This window comes from Schistocerca piceifrons, chromosome 11 (genome assembly GCF_021461385.2).
Source record: "Schistocerca piceifrons isolate TAMUIC-IGC-003096 chromosome 11, iqSchPice1.1, whole genome shotgun sequence".
Taxonomy (NCBI): domain Eukaryota; kingdom Metazoa; phylum Arthropoda; class Insecta; order Orthoptera; family Acrididae; genus Schistocerca; species Schistocerca piceifrons.
In genome coordinates, this window is record NC_060148.1 from 167,498,267 (window position 1) to 167,510,172 (window position 11,906).

The following is an 11,906-nucleotide window of genomic DNA, read 5'->3' on the forward strand; positions in this document are numbered from 1 at the left end:
ATCTATTCAATACCTCCTCATTAGTTATGTGATCTACCCATCTAATCTTCAGCATTCTTCTGTAGCACCACATTTCGAAGGCTTCTATTCTCTTCTTGTCCAAACTATTTATCGTCCACTTTTCACTTCCATACATGCATACACTCCATACAAATACTTTCAGAAACGACTTCCTGACACTTAAATCTATACTCGATGTTAACAAATTTCTCTTCTTCAGAAACGCTTTCCTTGCCATTGCCAGTCTACATTTTATATCCTCTCTACTTCGACCATTATCAGTTATTTTACTCCCCAAATAGCAAAACTCCTTTACAACTTAAAGTGTCTCATTTCCTAATCTAATTCCCTCAGCATCACCCGATTTAATTCTACTACATTCCATTAACCTCGTTTTTGTAGTGACGTAACAAGACTGTTGCGCCACACGGTAGTAGCCGAAAGAAAGGCACGCGTACACACACGCCGACGGGCGTCAAGTCTGGAACAGGATAACTATTGAATGATAGCAAGAAAAGTACGTAGCTGCTTTATACTTAACTTTAATGTCTGGGACTTGTGATACATCTCTCTTGACTATACAAATGCGACTCGTAAGATACATGCACTGTTACAATTGGCGCCTTGCTAGGTCGTAGCCATGGACTTAGCAGAAGGCTATTCTAACTGTCTCTCGGCAAATGAGAGGAAGGCCACGTCCATATTGTCGCTAGCAATGTCGTCGTACAACTGGGGCGAGTGCTCGTCCGTATCTCGAGACCTGCCTTGTGGTGGCGCTAGGTCTGCGATCACACAGTGGCGACACGCGGGTCCGACATGTACTAATTGGACCGCGGCCGATTTAAGCTACCACCTAGGAAGTGTGGTGTCTGGCGGTGACACCACAGTTTTGCTTTTGTTGATGTTCATCTTATATCCTCCCTTCAAGACACTGTCCATTCCGTTCAGCTGCTCTTCCAGGTCCTTTGCCGTCTCTGACAGAATTACAATGTCATCGGGGAACCTCAAAGTTTTAATTTCTTCTCCATGAATTTTAATACCTACTCCAAATTTTTCTTTTGTTTCCTTTACTGCTTGCTCATTATACAGATTGAATAATTTCGGGGAGAGGCTACAACCCTGTCTCACTCCCTTCCCAACCACTGCTTCCCTTTCGTGTCCCTCGACTCTTATAACTGCCATTTGGTTTCTGTACAAATTGTAAATAGCCTTTCGTTGCCTGTATTTTACCCCTGCCACCTTCAGAATTTGAAAGAGAGTATTCCAGTCAACATTGTCGAAAGCTTTCTCTAAGTCTACAAATGCTAGAAACGTAGGTTTGCATTTCCTTAATCTTTCTTCTAAGATAAGTCGTAGGGTCAGTATTGCCTTACGTATTCCAACATTTCTACGGAATCCAAACTGATCTTCCCCGAGATCGGCTTCTACCAGTTTTTCCATTGTTCTGCAAAGAATTCGCGTTTGTATTTTTCAGCCGTGACTTGTTAAACTGATAGTTCGGTTATTTTCACATGAGTCAACACCTGCTTTCTTTGGGATTGGAATTATTATATTCTTCTTGAAGTCTGAGGGTATTTCGCCTGTCTCGAACATCTTGCTCACCAGATGGTAGAGATTTGTCAGGACTGGCTCTCCCAAGGCCGTCAGTAGTTCTAATGGAATGTTCTCTAGTCCCAGGACCTTGTTTCGATTTAGGTCTTTCAGTGCTCTGTCAAACTCTTCACGCAGTATCATATCGCCCATTTCATCTTCATCTACATTCTCTTCCATTTCCATAATATTGTCCTCAAGTACATCGCCTTTGCATAGACCCTCTATATACTCCTTCCACCTTTCTGCTTTCTATTCTTTGCTTAGAAATGGGTTTCCATATGAGCTCTTGATATTCATATAAGTGGCTCTTTTTTCTCCAAATGTCTCTTTAATTTTCCTGTAGACCGTATCTATCTTACCCCTAGTGAGATAAGCCTCTATATCGTGACATTTGTCCTCTGGCCATTCCTGCTTAGCCATTTTGCACTTCCTGTCGATCTCGTTTTTGAGACGTTTGTGTTCCGTTTTGCCTGCTTCATTTACTGCAATTTTATATTTTCTCCTTTCATCAATTAAATTCAATATTTCTTCTGTTACCCAAGGATTTCTACTAGCCCTCGTCTTTTTACCTACTTGATTCTCTGCTGCCTTCACTACTTCATCCCTCAGAGCTACCCATTCTTCTGCAGTATTTCTTTCCCCCATTCCTGTCAATCGTTCCCTTATGCTCTGTCTGAAACTCTGTACAACCTCTGGTTTAGTCAGTTTATCCAGGTCCCATCTCCTTAAATTGCCACCTTTTTGCAGTTTCTTCAGTTTTAATCTACAGTTCATAAGCAATAGATTGTCGTCAGAGTCCACATCTGCCCCTGGAAATGTCTTACAATTTAAAACCTGGTTCCTAAATCTCTGTCTTACCATTATATAATCTATCTGATACCTTTTAGTATCTCCAGGCTTCTTCCATGTATACAACCTTCTTTTATGATTCTTGAACCGTGTTAGCTATTATTAAGTTATGCTCTGTGCAAAATTCTACAAGGCGGCTTCCTCTTTCATTTCTTCCCCCCAATCCATATTCACCTACTATGTTTCCTTCTCTCGCTTTTCCTACTCTCGAATTCCAGTCGCTAATGACTATTAAATTTTCGTCTCCCTTCACTGTCTGAATAATTTCTTTTATCTCACCTTACATTTCATCAATTTCTTCATCTGCAGAGCTAGTTGGCATATAAACTTGTACTACTGTAGTAGGCATGGGCTTCGTGTCTATCTTGACCACAATAATGTGTTCATTATGTTGTTTGTAGTACGTTACCCGCACTCCAATTTTTTTTATTCATTATTAAACCTACTCCTGCATTACCCGTATTTGACTTTGTATTTATAACCCTGTATTCACCTGACCAAAAGTCTTGTTCCTCCTGCCACCGAACTTCACTAATTCCCACTGTATCTAACATTAACCTACCCATTTCCCTTTTTAAATTTTCTAACCTATCTGCCCGATTAAGGGATCTGACATTCCACGCTCCGATCCGTAGAACGCCAGTTTTCTTTCTCCTGATAATGACGTCCTCTTGAGTAGTCCCCGCCCGGAGATCCGAATGGAGGACTATTTTACCTCCGGAATATTTTACGCAAGAGGACGCCATCATCATTTAACCGTACAGTAAAACTGCATGCCCTCGGGAAAAATTATGGCCGTAGTTTCCCCTTGCTTTCAGCTGTTCGCAGTACCAGCACAGCAAGGCCGGTTTGGTTAGTTTTACAAGGCCAGATCAGTCAATCATCCAGACTGTTGCCCCTGCAACTACTGAAAAGGCTGCTGCCCCTCTTCAGGAACCACATGTTTGTCTGGCCTCTCAACAGATACCCCTCCGTTGTGGTTGCACCTACGGTACGGCCATCTGTATTGCTGAGGCACGCAAGCCTCCCCACCAACGGCAGGGTCCATGGTATATTCCCGAAATTTCATTACTCTCCGTTAATTGTTTGTTGGTGCTGCGATTTTTTTTCCGTCGGTGTAGTTACACAAAGGATTATTAGAGAATGTGTTCCTGATAACGAGAGCCTCTTGTGGCCTTCGGCTGTCCATTACTTACGCGGCTTAGTGGTAGACTGATACGGTCGTATCTGAAGGAGAGCACTTGAGATACAGCTGAGCTGGTGGGCGTCACGAGCGGCGCAGATTGCATTACTGGGTGTGGTCAGGCGATGCTTTGTCCCTGTCGCCAGGTGGAAGCAGGTCTCTCTGGCAGGTGTATGAGTGGGTGGTGTGGGACAGAGGAGTGGTGGGGAGGAGGGAGGGGGGGTACAGAGGTCAGGCTGCACGTGGGTCTGTCCAGCGAGCTGCACCTCACCTGTTGTCCTGTCCTGCCCAGTCTTCTTCTGACCACACTGGGCTGCAGTCTGTCTTGAGGTGAGTGCCGCCTACTCGGGATCTACAGCTACTTGATTACTCTGCTATTCACAATAAGGTGCCTGGCAGCGGGTTCAATGAACCACCTTCAAGCTGTCTCTCTACCGTTCCACTCTCGAACGGCGCGCGGGAAAAACGAGCACTTAAATTTTTCTGTGCGAGCCCTGATTTCTCTTATTTTATCGTGATGAGAATTTCTCGCTATGTAGGTGGGTGCCAGCAGAATGTTTACGCAATTGGGGGAGAAAACTGGTGATTGAAATTTCGTGAGAAGACCCCGTCGCAACGAAAAATGCCTTTGTTTTAATGATTGCCACTCCAACTCATGTATCCTGTCCATTGCACTACTTCCCCAATTTCGCGATAGTATAAAACGAGCTGCCCTTCTTTGTACTTTTTCGATGATGTCCGTCAGTCCCACCTGATGCGGATCCCACACTGCACAGCAATACTCCAGGATAGGGCGGACAAGCGTAGTGTAAGCAGTCTCTTTAGTAGACCTGTTGCACATTCTAAGTGTCCTGCCAATGAATCGCAGTCTTTGGTTTGCTCTACACACAACATTATCTATGTAATCGTTCCAATTTAGGTTATTTCTAATTGTAATCCCTAAGTATTTAGTTAAATTTACAGCCTTCATATTTGTGTGACTTATCGCGTCATCGAAATTTAGCGGGATTCTTTTAGTACTCACGCGAATAACTTCACACTTTTCTTTATTCAGGGTCAATTGCCACTTTTCGCACCATACAGATATCTTATCTAAATCATTTTTCCAGTCGTTTTGATTATCTGATGACTTTACAAGACGGTAAACAAACGGTAAACAAACAATCTAAGACAGCTACTCAGATTGTCTCCTACATCGTTAATATAGATCAGGAACAACAGAGAGCCTATAACACTTTCTTGGAGAAAGCCGGATATTACTTCTGTTTTACTCGATGACTTTCCGTCTATTACTACGAACTGTGACGTTTCTGACAAGAAATCACGAATCCAGTCGCGCAATTTGTGGGGCGGCTGGTGGAAATTAAGTTATTATAATGTTGAATTGTAGAAATTATGCAATTCCCTGCCGTTTAACCATATGTGGGGCGGCTGGTGGAATTTGTTGTTATATAAATGTTCCTATTATTTATGCTGTTGTTTTTGCCGTTCTCAACACTGGCTCTCTAACTACAATTTTGGCAACCAGAAAGTGATTAGCAAAACGTGAAGCCTGTAATTAGAATTCCTAGTGCCCACTTCATCTGAGAAATACACTTATAGCTGCAGCTTATAGCTCTGAGGAATTAGGAGATTGTCTGGGATTCATAATCAAAAACGATCGTGTAAAAACGTTCGCTATATTCTGAAAGTCAAAGATGAAAAAAAAAAAAGAATCCACGCAATCTGACTAACAGAGCAGTTCAGAGTCTAATGCGCTGATGCAACTATAACTGTCCAAATTAAATGTTTAAGTGAATGCTCGCCATAATTTGATGATTAGGTTCATCAAACGCCACGCTAAATAATGGTAGAATGTCTGTCCCGCGACGGCACGTGAAAATACGACATACGGAAACTGAAGATAGATAATTAAAGTCATCCCAGAATTAACACTTCTCTCGAAAATGATTTCATGGTTACGCGTATCCCGAGTAACTTAATACGGCATCCGAGGCCGTTTATAGCAATGATACCGACGGGACGCGACTTCCGACACAGATGATGTGTTATTCAGCGTCTGGAGAGAACTGGGGCCTTGCTTCCTCGCGCAGCGTTCTTATATATAAAGCCGCGGTGCGGACGGCTAAGGGAACGCCTGATCAAATCGGCTCTCCCGACTAGCCGCTGGGCTAGTAATGCACCACATTAAGTTACCGAATAAATCATAGTTTCTTTTGCTGATGGCCGATGAAGTTCTCAATTTAAATGTGCAATCAGCACACAGGTAAGTAATCATAATAAAAGTCTGACGTGGCTAAGTCAAATATTTTGGGCGAGAGAATTAATTTAATTACACTACACGCAGTAGACGAGCTCTGAATTTGCCCTTTGGAGATACGCTATCGCTGTAGTTTTATAGTTATTCGATTGAAACTTCTCACATCTTTATGATTATAGCGGATCTCCATTTTACTTAAATTTAGACATCCTAGCCTTATTTATTCGCCTACTTAATCTATCTTGCTTCCTTAATTCTTAAGACAAAAACCAGAAAAATCATGAATTTCAACTAAAATTTTAATTTGTGAGATCCAAAGTACTGTTTCTATTAAATAATTATGAAAAAGGAATCTAAATATAAATTTTTAAGTCTCTAGCTCTTTTCTGTTGCGCCAATGATTTTTACAGAAAAACGTCCAAATTTCGAAAATGGTTAAAGTTATTGAACTGACATTCAACACATACTGATTTAGTATTACTCCTGATATGCTAGAACCGTTTCAGGTTATTTACTTGATTTTTAAAGTATTGCGCAACATTTATGACGTCAGAGCTACTTACAGCGGACTGGCTGGCACACAATGGAAAGACTGAGAATTTTATACGGGGTGAGTAGGCTACTTCCCTACAAAGTGAGGCGCAAATCAAAAGGCACGCAGTTTGGGTAGAAGACGTTTGTGAGGAACGGTGTCGAAAGCCTTCTGAAAATCTGAAATGATGTAGTCAATTTGACGTCCCCTGTCGACAACACTTATCCTTCATGAGCATAAAGAGCTGCTTGTGTTCCGTAAGAACGATATTTTCTGAACCCGTGCTGACTGCACGTCAGTAAATAGTTTTCTTCGATGTACTACATAATGTTAAGAGTACAGTATATGTTCCAAAACCCTACTGCAAATCGACGTTAGTGATATGGACTTGTAATTCAGCGGATTACTCCTATTTCCCTTTTTGGGTATTGGTGTGACTTGGGGAACTTTCCAGTCTTTAGGTACGGAACTTTCTATGACCGAGCGGTTGTATATAATTGCTAAATACGGAGCTATTGCATCTGCATACTCTGAAAGGAACCTGACTGGTATACCTTCTGGATCGGAAGCCTTGCCTTAAGTGATTTAAGCTGCTTTGTTACACCGAGGATATCTACTTCTATGTTTCTCACCTGCGCAGTTGTTCTAGATGGGAATTCGGGAATAGTTACTTCGTCTTCTTTGGTGGAGTAGTTTCGGAAAACCGTGTTCAATAACTGTGCTTTGGTGGCACTGTCATCAGTGACTTCACGGTTGTTATCGCGCAGTGGAGGTATTGATTGCGTCTGGCCACTGGTGTGCTTTATATGTGAACAGTATCTGTTTGGGTTTTCTGCTAGATTCCGAGACAAGAGTTTCCGTGCGGAAATTATTAAAAGCATTTCGCATTGAGGCACAGCGCTATATTTCGAACTTCTGCAAAACTTTGCCAATCTTCGGGATTTTGCGTTCTTTTAAATTTGGTATCCGTTTTTCGTTGCTTCTGCAACAACGATCTGACCCGTTTTGTGCACCATGGTGGATCAGTACCATCGCTTATTAATTTATGCGGTATATATCTCTCAATTGCTGTTGATACTGTCTCTTTGAAAACATTCCACAACTCTTCTACGCTTACGTGATCAGATGGGAAGGAGTGGAGACTGTCTCTTACAAAGACGATAAGAGCATTTTTATCATCTTTTTTAAATACGTGTACTTTGCTTTTCTTTCTGATGGTTGTGGACGTTACGGTATTCAGCCTAGCAGCTATTGCCTTGTGGTCGGTAATCCCTATATTCGTCACGATACTCCTTATTTGTCCACGATTATTTGTTGCTAAGAATTGGGGAGAAGAGGAGTTTGTGTCACAACTTGACTAGAATAAGGGATCGGTTGGTAGGACATGTTCTGAGGCATCAAGGGATCACAAATGTAGCAGCGTGGGGGGTAAAAATCGTAGAGGGAGAGCAAGAGATGAATACACTAAGCAGATTCAGAAGGATGTAGGCTGCAGTAGGTACTGGGAGATGAAGAAGCTTGCACAGGATAGAGTAGCATGGAGAGCTGCATCAAACCATTCTCTGGACTGAAGACCACAACAACAAACGAAGTGATGGGCACATCTTAATGCATCTGACATATAAAGCTACAAGTAAAGAAAAAATGAAGCTCTTTTGCCAGATAGTTGCTGTAAAATCGTTTCCAGAAGATTGCAGGGCGTGCGCGTCGGTAGAGAGCCTGTATAGGGAGAGAGTGGCCATAGGTGAGGTTGCCCGTGATTGGTTGATTAGCTTTGGCAGAAAAATGGCGCCAAACGTCTCTCGAGCTTCCTACTTTCACCGTGCTTTTGAGTTGAAGTTCAGAGGACTTTTAAACGGTTAAAAGATATCTGAATTATTGAAAGACTTGTTATGCGTTGTGCATGCATGTTCGATTTAGTTGTATATCGTTTTTAGTACGTAATTAGCGTTTGCGATCTTAAATACGAGTTGAAATAATGAAGCGTTTTGTGATGAAGTCGGTAGGCCTACATGTTTGAAGTAAACACGTTAGTAATTGTACAGTATTGTTTTGACCTCTGTAATTCGTTCTGCAGACGTTCGTAAACGATGCCAGGTTGTGCTGCTTTTGGTTGTTCCAGTAGAGGCGAAGGTGGATTTGGCATGTTAGCATTTCCTCGCATTTTCCGCAGCAGTTGTGGTTGCTAAAACATTATTCGCACTAAATAATTGTAGGTACTCTTGAAGACAGTTTTTAATAGGCCCACTTACTGTGGGGTAGAAGGGATACGATAGTTTTCTTGTTATATTTGGTCGTTGTTACAGTAGCCTACATTTAACATTACCTGATTTTTGTAATCTTTTTCGTTTGTTATCTACGAGATATATGAAAGAAAGTCGTAAGCAGTTGTTTACTTGCGATTTGCAAAACGTTTGAAGACGTGACAAGAAGTACTAATACGTCTCACACTTTTTGTATGTCACAAGTAAACAACTGCTTACGAGTTTCATCCATCTGACGTAATACAGGTACGTTAAATCTTTAGTGTTATGCACTTCCGATACGAAACAAATGTTATACACTACATTTTTTTTATTTACGTTACTTTCATTGTAAATATGTCTAGTAAACGAACTTTAAAGGAGACAAATGCAAGTAACGAATAATTTTTATAGCCACTGTATCAAATTTTCCTGTGCTGTACGTAGTAGGCTACTGTACTATAGCTGTAAAGAAAGGCATTTAACGAAAGATTTCGCCATATTGTCTTATGCTTTTGATTCGGTGGGTGTGTACTCCACTACTCCACTACTGGCCATTCAAAAATCCCGCCCGCAGTTTGTCAGAAAAATGGCTACTCTGTCCCTATACAGGCTCTCTAGGCCCCCACTTCTGAGCAAACGAATGATCTCGCCCGGCGCTTTGGACGAAAACTACGTCACTGCGCGTCGACGGCCGTATCCTAACTGACGTATACAGGGTGTTGCAAAAAGGTACGGCCAAACTTTCAGGAAACATTCCTCACACATAAAGGAAGATAATATGTTATGTGGACATGTCGGGAAACGCTTACTTTCCATGTTAGAGCTCATTTTATTATTTCTCTTCAAATCACATTAATAATGGAATGGAAACACACAGCAACGGAACGTACCAGCGTGACTCCAAACACTTTGTTACAGGAAATGTTCAAAATGTCCTCCTTTAGCGAGGATACATGCATCCACCCTCCGTCGCATGGAATCCCTGATGCGCTGATGCAGCCCTGGAGAGTGGCGTATTGTATCACAGCCGTCCACGAAGAGTCTCTACATTTGGTACCGGGGTTGCGTAGACAAGAGCTTTCAAATGCCTCCATAAATGAAAGTCAAGAGGGTTGAGGTCAGGAGAGCGTGGAGGCCACGGAATTGGTTCGCCTCTACCAATCCATCGGTCACCGAATCTGTTGTTGAGAAGCGTACGAACACTTCGACTGAAATGCGCAGGAGCTCCATCTTGCGTGAACCACATGTTGTGTCGTACTTGTAAAGGCACATGTTCTAGCAGCACAGGTAGAGTATCCCGTATGAAATCATGATAACGTGCTCCATTGAGCGTAGGTGGAAGAACATGGGGCCCAAACGTTCACAGAACATCTGCATTGATGATCTAATTGCACAAATGCGTGCGGATTCTCGTCAGCCCACACATGTTGATTGTGAAAATTTACAATTTGATCACGTCGGAATGAAGCCTCATCCGTAAAGAGAACATTTGCACTGAAATGAGGATTGACACATTGTCGGATGAACCATTCGCAGAAGTGTACCCGTGGAGGCCAATCAGCTGCTGACAGTGCCTGCACACGTTGTACACGGTACGGAAACAACTGGTTCTCCCGTAGCACTCTCCATACAGTGACGTGGTCAACGTTACCTTGTACAGCAGCAACTTCTCTGACGCTGACACTAGGGTTATCGTCAACTGCACGAAAAGTTGCCTCGTCCATTGCAGGTGTCCTCGTCGTTCTAGGTCTTCCCCAGTCGCGAGTCATAGGCTGGAATGTTCCGTGCTCCCTAAGACGCCGATCAATTGCTTCGAGCGTCTTCCTGTCGGGACACCTTCGTTCTGGAAATCTGTCTCCATACAAACGTACTGCGCCACAGCTATTGCCCCGTGCTAATCCGTACTTTAATGGACATCGGCCAACTCCGCATTTGTAAACATTGCACTGACTGCAAAACCACGTTCGTGATGAACACTAACCTGTTGATGCTTGATGCTAGTACTGTAGAGCAATGAGTCGCATGTCAACACAAGCACCGAAGTCAACATTACCTTCCTTCAATTGGGCCAACTGGCGGTGAATCAAGGAAGTACAGTACATAGTGACGAAACTAAAATGAGCTCTAACATGGAAATTAAGCGTTTCCGGACACATGTCCACATAACATCTTTTCTTTATTTGTGTGTGAGTAATGTTTCCTGAAAGTTTGGTCGTACCTTTTTGTAACACCCTGTATATTCTTTTTCATCAGGTCATGCAGCTCGATTTCTACCTCCCTGAATTCACATGCAGGAGCCCTTCTTGACTGCCTTTTCCTAGCAAATCTGAGGCAAGCCTCTGCTTTGGTGGCGTCTTATTGATAGGGAAACAACAGTGTGGGAAACAACAGTGTGGGAAACAACAGTGTGGGAAACAACAGTGTGGGAAACAACAGTGTGGGAAACAACAGTGTGGGAAACAACAGTGTGGGAAACAACAGTGTGGGAAACAACAGTGTGGGAAACAACAGTGTGGGAAACAACAGTGTGGGAAACAACAGTGTGGGAAACAACAGTGTGGGAAACAACAGTGTGGGAAACAACAGTGTGGGAAACAACAGTGTGGGAAACAACAGTGTGGGAAACAACAGTGTGGGAAACAACAGTGTGGGAAACAACAGTGTGGGAAACAACAGTGTGGGAAACAACAGTGTGGGAAACAACAGTGTGGGAAACAACAGTGTGGGAAACAACAGTGTGGGAAACAACAGTGTGGGAAACAACAGTGTGGGAAACAACAGTGTGGGAAACAACAGTGTGGGAAACAACAGTGTGGGAAACAACAGTGTGGGAAACAACAGTGTGGGAAACAACAGTGTGGGAAACAACAGTGTGGGAAACAACAGTGTGGGAAACAACAGTGTGGGAAACAACAGTGTGGGAAACAACAGTGTGGGAAACAACAGTGTGGGAAACAACAGTGTGGGAAACAACAGTGTGGGAAACAACAGTGTGGGAAACAACAGTGTGGGAAACAACAGTGTGGGAAACAACAGTGTGGGAAACAACAGTGTGGGAAACAACAGTGTGGGAAACAACAGTGTGGGAAACAACAGTGTGGGAAACAACAGTGTGGGAAACAACAGTGTGGGAAACAACAGTGTGGGAAACAACAGTGTGGGAAACAACAGTGTGGGAAACAACAGTGTGGGAAACAACAGTGTGGGAAACAACAGTGTGGGAAACAACAGTGTGGGAAACAA

General features: G+C 42.8%; 1 protein-coding gene across 1 annotated transcript in view; it reads left to right on the forward strand.

Moving 5' to 3' along the window:
* The window catches only part of LOC124720288 (ankyrin-1-like), a 106,094-nt gene that overhangs the window by 43,935 nt on the left and 50,253 nt on the right, over positions 1 to 11,906 (forward strand). The gene's annotated exons all lie outside the window — the stretch shown is intronic.